Source organism: Ursus americanus, chromosome 5, assembly GCF_024610735.1.
Source record: "Ursus americanus isolate L20-20 chromosome 5, mUrsAme1.1.p, whole genome shotgun sequence".
Taxonomy (NCBI): domain Eukaryota; kingdom Metazoa; phylum Chordata; class Mammalia; order Carnivora; family Ursidae; genus Ursus; species Ursus americanus.
This window is the reverse complement of record NC_142131.1, coordinates 78,116,699-78,124,329: the sequence shown is the minus strand read 5'-3', so window position 1 is coordinate 78,124,329 and position 7,631 is coordinate 78,116,699. Positions and strand designations below refer to the sequence as shown.

General features: G+C 34.1%; 1 pseudogene; it reads right to left on the bottom strand.

The window, feature by feature from the left end:
- Nucleotides 1–6,183: 6,183 nt before the first annotated feature.
- LOC148110157 (vomeronasal type-1 receptor 1-like) lies at nt 6,184–7,128 on the bottom strand (annotated as a pseudogene).
- Between the last annotated feature and the right edge of the window lie 503 nt (nt 7,129–7,631).

The window sequence follows — 7,631 nt, the reverse complement described above, 5'->3', positions numbered from 1 at the left end:
AAAAAATCATGTGATAGGATTGCAGGAGCCTTAATCTAGATTGATCAGCAAGGGAAAAATGTCTCAGAAAAAGTGTTATATAAGGTGAAATCTGAATGACAGGAAGTAAGTGACAAAAAAGTGTGGGAGAAAAATATTCCAGTAGGTAAACTCTAAGTGAAAAGATTTTTTTAAAAAAATCCTATGGCTATCTTTTGTGGTTCAACCGAATCTTTATTAGTTCTAGTACCATGAGAAATGCTATTGGTTATAGATAGGGATTTCATTGAATCTATGGATTGCTTTGGGTAATATGGACTTTTTTTTTTTTGGACATTTTAACCATATTAATATTTCTAATCTACTAGCATGGTATATCTTTCCATTTGTTTTTGTCATGTTAAATTTCTTTCATCAGTGTTTTATAGTGTTCACAGTATAGGTCTTTTTCTTACTTCATTAAATTTGTACCTAGGTACTTTATTAATTTTTTTAATGATTTTTTATTATATTATGTTAGTCACCATACAGTACATCCCCGGTTTCCTATGTAAGGCTCGATGATTCATTAGTTGCATATAACACCCAGTGCACCATGCAATACGTGCCCTCCTTACTACCCATCACCGGTCTATCCCATTCCCCCACCCCCCTCCCCTCTGAGGCCCTCAGTTTGTTTCTCATAGTCCATAGTCTCTCATGTTTCATTCCCCCTTCTGATTACCCCCCCTTTCTTTATCCCTTTCTTCCCCTACCGATCATCCTAGTTCTTATGTTCCATAGATGAGAGAAATCATATGATAGTTGTCTTTCTCTGCTTGACTTATTTCACTTAGCATTATCTCCTCTGGTGCCGTCCATGTTCTAGGTATTTTATTATTTTTGATACAATTGTAAGTGAAATTATTTCCTTAGTTTTTTCTGCTATTTCATTAGCAGTATATAGAAATGCAACAGATTTTTTAAAAAAGATTTTATAGATCAAGACCTGAGCTGAAATCAAGAGTGGGATGCTTAAGCAACTGAGCCACCCAGGCTCCCCTAAACATTTTATTATTAAGAAATCTCCACACCCAACATGGTGCTTGACATTATTGCCCTGAGATCAAGTGTCGCATGCTCTACTGACTGAGCCAGTCAGGTGCCCCAATGCAATAGACTATGTATATTAACTTTGAACCTTGCTACTTTACTGAATTCATTTATCAGTCTAAAATTTTTTGATAGGGTCTTTAGGATTTTCTATCTATAATATCATGTCATCTAGAAAGTGTTACAGTTTTACTCAAAACTCACCAATTTGAATGATTTTTTTTCTTTTCTGATTGCTGTGGCTAAGACTTCCAGTATAATGTTGAATAAAAGCAATGAGTGTAGACCTGATCTTATAGAAACACATCCAGTTCTTTACCATTAAATATGATGTTAGCTATTGATTTTTCACATATGACTTTTATTATGATGAGTTATGTTCCCTCTATCATTCTATCTTGAATGATTTGTGAATATTGCATCCCTGGAATGAGCCCCACTGGACAATGGTATATGATTTCTTAATGCATAGTTGAACTAGGTTTGCAAATATTTTGTTCAGGGAACTTCCATCTGTGTTCATCAGGGATATTGGCCTGAACATTTTTGTTGTTGTTTTAATTTGTTTTGTTTGTGATGTCTTTGTATGGTTTTGGTATTAGGGTGATTGATGCTGGCCTCATAGAATAAATTTGGAAGTTTTCCATATTCTTCCATCTTTGTAATTTCTTGAGAAGAATAAGTATTAACTCCCTTTCAAGTATTTGCTGTAACGTACCTGTAAAGCCATCTTGTTCTAGACATTTGTTTGTTAAAAGCTTGCTTATTACTAATTCAATTTTATGAGTAGTAATCAGTCTGTTCAAATTGTTTATTTCTTCCTGGATCAGTTTTGGAAAATCATATGTTCTTTGGAATTTATCCATTTCTCTAGGTTCCCCAGTTTGTTGACATCTAATTTTTCATAATATGCCCTTACAGTCTTTTCTGTTTCTGTGTGTATGTTGTTATTTTTCCTCCTTCATATCTGCCTTTATTTCTTTGAGTCCTTTATCTTTCTTCCTTTATGAATCTAGTTTGAGGTTTATCAATTCGGTTTATATTTTCAAAGGATCAGCTCTTGGTTTCTTTTTAATTTTCTATTATTTTTAGTTTTTATTTCATATATTTATGCTTTAATCATTATTATTTCCTCCTTTTATTAGACCTGAGCATTATTTGTTCTTTTTTCTACTTCCTGTAGGGATAAGATTAGATTTGTTTATCTCTAGAGATTGGACTGTACTGTCGTAAATATTTTAGAACTGCTTTTCCAAAGATTTTGAATCACTGAGTTTTTATTTACATGTGTCTCCTTTTATTTTCAAATTTTCTTTTTGATTTCTTGGTTGACCTGTTATTGTTTAGTAGCATATTGTTTAGTCTCCACGTGTCTGTACTTTTTCCAATTATTTCTTGTAACTAATTTCTAGTTTCATACTGCTGTGATCAGGAAAGATGCTCAATATGAATTTAATCTTTTTGAATTTATTGAGATTTATTTTGTGGCCTAACGTGATCTGTTCTGGAGAATGTTCCTTCTGTTTGAAATGAATGTGTGTATTCTCTTGTTTTTGGATTTAATGTTCTGTATACATCAGTTATGTCCATCTAGTCTGATGTGTCATTCAAAGCCACTGTTTCCTTGCTGATTTGCTGCCTGAGTGATCTATCCATTCATGTAACTGGGTGTTAAGGTCCTCTACTATGACTTAGTACTGCTATTTTCTCCCTGTTAGTCTTTTAATTTTTGTTTTATGTATTTATGAGCTCCTATGTGCGAAGATATTTAGAATTGTTGTATCCTCATGTTGTATTGATCTTTTTCTCATTATGGAGTGCCCGTCTTTGTTTATTTCTACAGTCTTTGTTTTGAAGTCTATTTTGTATGATATAAGTATTGCTACCCCTGTTTTTTTTCATTTCCATTTACATGCCATATGGAAATATGTTTGTCCAGCCCTTCACTTTCAATCTGTATGTGTCATTAGGTCTTAAGTGAGTCTTTATAGGCAGCATATAGATGGGTCTTGTTTTTTCATATCCATCAGTCACCCCATATCATTTGATTGGAGGATTTAGTATATTTACACTTAAGGTAAGTATTGATAGGCATGTTCTTATGGCCATTTTGTTCATTGTTTTCTGGGGTTTTTTTACAGTTCCTCTCTGTTCCCTTCTTTTCTTGGTCTCCTTTGTGGTTTGATGATTTTCTTTTGTGTTATACTTGGAGTCTTTCTCTTTATGTTTTCTGCATATATTATAGGTGTTCCATTCATAGTTACCATTGGGTTCATATATAACATCTTTATTTATACAGCAGTCACAATAAAGTTGATGGTCAGTTATGTTCACCAGATTCTTAAAGCACTAATCTTTTTTGGAGTTACTCTTTTCATTCTACAAAATGTGAGGACAGATATTTCTTTTCAGTTAATTTAACTTTCTTTCATTATTTTTTTCCAAATTTTTATTTAAATTCTAGTTAGTTACCATACAGTGCAATATTGGTTTCAGCATAGAATTCAGTAACTCACCACTTACATACATCACCCAGGGCTCATTACAACAAATGCCCTCCTTAATACCTATCACCCAACTACCCCATCCCCCAGCCACCTCCCTCCATCAACCCTCAGTTTGTTCTCTATCATTAGAAGTCACTTATGGGGTTTTCCTCTCTCTTTTTACTTTTTTTCTCCCCATTCCCCCATATGTTCACCTCTTTTGTTTCTTAAATTCAACATATGAATGAAATTATATGGTATTTGTCTTTCTCTCACTCACTTATTTCACTTACCATAATATACTCTAACTCTATCCATGTCCATTTTTGATAAAAACCCTCCACAAAGTATGGATAAAAGGAACATACCTCAACATCATAAAGTCCATATACTAAAGACCAACAGCTAATATCATCCTCAATGTGAAAAAACTGGGAGTTGTTCCTCCCCTGATCAGGAACAAGACAGGGATATTTGCTCTCACCACAGTTATTTGACATAGTACAGGAAGTCCTACCCACAGCAATCAGACAACAAAAAGAACTAAAATGCATCCAAATCAACAAGGAAGAAGTCAAACTCTCAGTATTCACATACAACATGATACTCCATGTAGAAAACCTGAAAAACTCCACCAAACAATGGCTAGAACTAATACATGAATTCAGCAAAGTCACAGGATATAAAATCAATGTACAGAAATCTGTTGTGTGTCTATACACCAATAATGAAGCAGCAGAAAAAGAAATCAAAGAATCATTCCCACTGACAATTGCACCAAAACCCATAAGATACCTAGGAATAAACCTAACCAAAGTGGTAAAAGATCTGTACTTTGAGAACTGTAGAATACTTATGAAAGAAATTGAAGAAATAAAAAAATGGGAAAACATCCCACATTCATGGATTGGAAGAACATTGTTAAAATGTCTGTGCTATCCAAGGCAACCTACACATTTAATGCAACCCCTATCAAAATACCACCAGCATTTTTCTTTCATTATTGTAGTAACCTGTCCATTACAGGTGCAAGTTTCTGACTCATATTTCACATATGGTTAATTTAACTTTGTCTCAAATAGCCTATTGTAATTTTTGTCCTTTTTTATTTTCAATGTTTGGATTTCCTCATGCATTAGTTGTTGCTATTATAAGAAGAATGTAGTTGAATTGTTTTACTTCCATCTCTCTTTACTTTAAATCTCTGTTTTCTAGCTCCAACTATGAGTTTTCTCTTTCCCAAGGAGCTTTGAAGCACAGAGGTCCGTGATTTATGACTAACACATGTACTGAGAGAAGCTACAGTTTCACCATTAAGCTTCTTATTTTTTCCCCATCAGTTTCAAATAATATTTGAGCACACTACTTAGTTCAAAAATATTTATAATTATTGGGGCACCCATGTGGCTCAGTTGGTTAAGCATCTGCCTTTGGCTCAGCTCATGATCTCAGGGTCCTAGGATCATGACCCAAATCACTCTCCCTGCTCAGCAGAGAGTCTGCTTCTCCTTCTCCCACTGCCCCCCCAACTCATGCTCTCTCTCTCTCTCTCTCTCAAATATAAATAAAATCTTTAAAATACATATCTTTTTTTACTCTTTGTAATAGTTTATTTAAAATTATTTTTTTATTTAAATTCAAATAGCCAAGGTATAATAGATTATTAGTTTACATTTATAATTATGTTTTGAGATATTATTTGTCTTCAAGAAAAACGTTTTAGGTTTTCTAATATGTCATACTGCAATACATGGGAATTGTTAAATATTTTAATAGAAGTCCAAAACTACACAAATAAAAATTTCTGCTATTGATACAAAAAATATACCTATAAAAATAGAGTGAAAATTGAAGAAATACTTCTAGTGATGCAAATAAATCCAAATAAATACAAATAAATAAAAAGTGACATGTGAGTTTCATAATGTATTTGAGAATGTATAATACATTTGTGTTTGGTGGAATCTCGATCAGTATTCACTGTGTGAAGGGAACTTAGCTATATTTACATTACATCACTCTCTATATTTAAATCAGATACAATCATAGCATATAGTAAACTCAAATATTATTTGGGTTTAAAGTATATAACAGTGTAGACATAGAATATTTTTGACTGATGAAGACAGTCTAGCATAATCAGCAAGTGTAGTTGCTGTAATTTATCTGATAGATACTTCACATTAGAGAAGATCTCTATAAACATAAGGGCTTCCAAATAATCATAAGCCTAAATGTTTGACAATTATTTTAGGAAAGGTCAAAGACGGCTCCATCCAAGTACAACAGTCTAAAACGTTTTTGTAAAGATTTATATATTTACTTTAGAGAGAGAGAGGGTGGGAGCAGGGGGAGGGGCAGAGAGAGAAAGAATCTCAAGCAAACTCCACACTTAGCTCAGAGCCCAATGTGGGGCTCAGTCCCACAACCCTAGCCAAAATCAAGAGTCAGACACTCAATCTATTGAGTCACCCAGGCTCCCCTCAAACATGTTTTAGTCCATGTATCTGGTCATTTATTTTGTATGTTCATGACGCTGGATGGTTTGATGAAATGCCCAAAGTAAAATTTTTTAATGCCTTTTCAGAATTTTACCTCCTTAAAATTGTGGTGTGGGAAATTCTAATCACATGCCCTTTGTGTCAGAGAAACGTGTGATGGTGTTCAAACTTCTGAGGGAAATAGTTTATAGAGAGGACTTTGTCATCTTTGTATCGACACACTTTATGAAGGAGCATTTGCTATTTTTCATCTGTATAAGAGGACAGATTGCTGGATAAGAAGAAGAGAGAAAAGTAGTGATGTTCTCCAGCCCTTGTACATTCTGTCTATAAGTTCTGTAAATGGTAAGGCAGCTACTGGTTGAGGAAAAACAAAAACAAACAGAGTTCACAAATGCCAGGATCCTGTGGGCAGTCTTAGTTTTAGGAAAAGGTCTTGGGCAGAGGCTGGTCTTGTAGAATGTTAGCATGGAGACACTGATCCAGATCATGAGGAACACACACAGGAAATCTCATAAACCCATGCCCCTACAAAAGCAGCCTCCTGAAATTTATCAGGTTCTCTCCTGCTACACCATGTCAGATAATTTGTGCAACTTCATTGGTGTTGAAGGGGGCCAGAGCACTTGCGATGACATGGATGTAGATCTGATGTTAGTGATCTAGAAAGAAAAGAAAGATGGAAAAATGCATGTGGAACTTTGGGTTTGGGCCATGCCTATCGATGTTGTTGGAAGTGATTATTATGGCCTGAAAAATACTGAGAAAAGATGTGGTGCTGATGCAAAGTCCCCAGGTGACTGTACATGTAAACCACTGCCTTGCAACCAATGTCATCTAGAAAATTTCTTACTCCAAAGGCATTTAATACTTCTGGGATCCCACTGAAAAGAATTGTTATTAGTTAAAGTGAAATGGGCGAATATCAAATCTATAGGCTTTTTTGCATGGGGCTGGAATAAAAAGGTGTTGATGAGTAAGACAAGGAGCAACGTGTTCCCAATAAAACAATCATAATTGGAGAATGAAGAACACTCCAAAATAGTATAATTTGAAACTATTATATTCATTGGCCTCTTATACTATGGCTAGACTTCTGCAGAGCTGAACAGGGAACCAAAATGATCTGTAAGCTTGATGGAAATAAGAGAACCGTAAGAAGACTACATGAGGTATGAGCACAGTCAGCAGTAAGTCATGCAGATGCTCTACCAATAGTCAGGAAATGAAGAATCAGTTCTAGAAGTAAATGTCAAGAATTGTTAAAGTCACTTCAGAGGAATGTTAAGGTCAAGACAAATATGCCTTATGTATAAATATATTACTGTAATTCTCAAAAATAACTTTCCTATTGGTGCATTAAAAATAATACTTAATTTTTATAGAGATTTTAAATTCTGTGTATATGTTCTGAACTTTATTTCTATATATATTTTTCAGTTTTGTTATTTTGTTATTATTTTTTAAGTGTTTATTTCAATTCCAGTTAGTTAACATACAGTGTTCTATTAACTTTAGGCTTACAATATAGTAATGTAATGCTTCCATACATCACACTGTACTCATCACAATA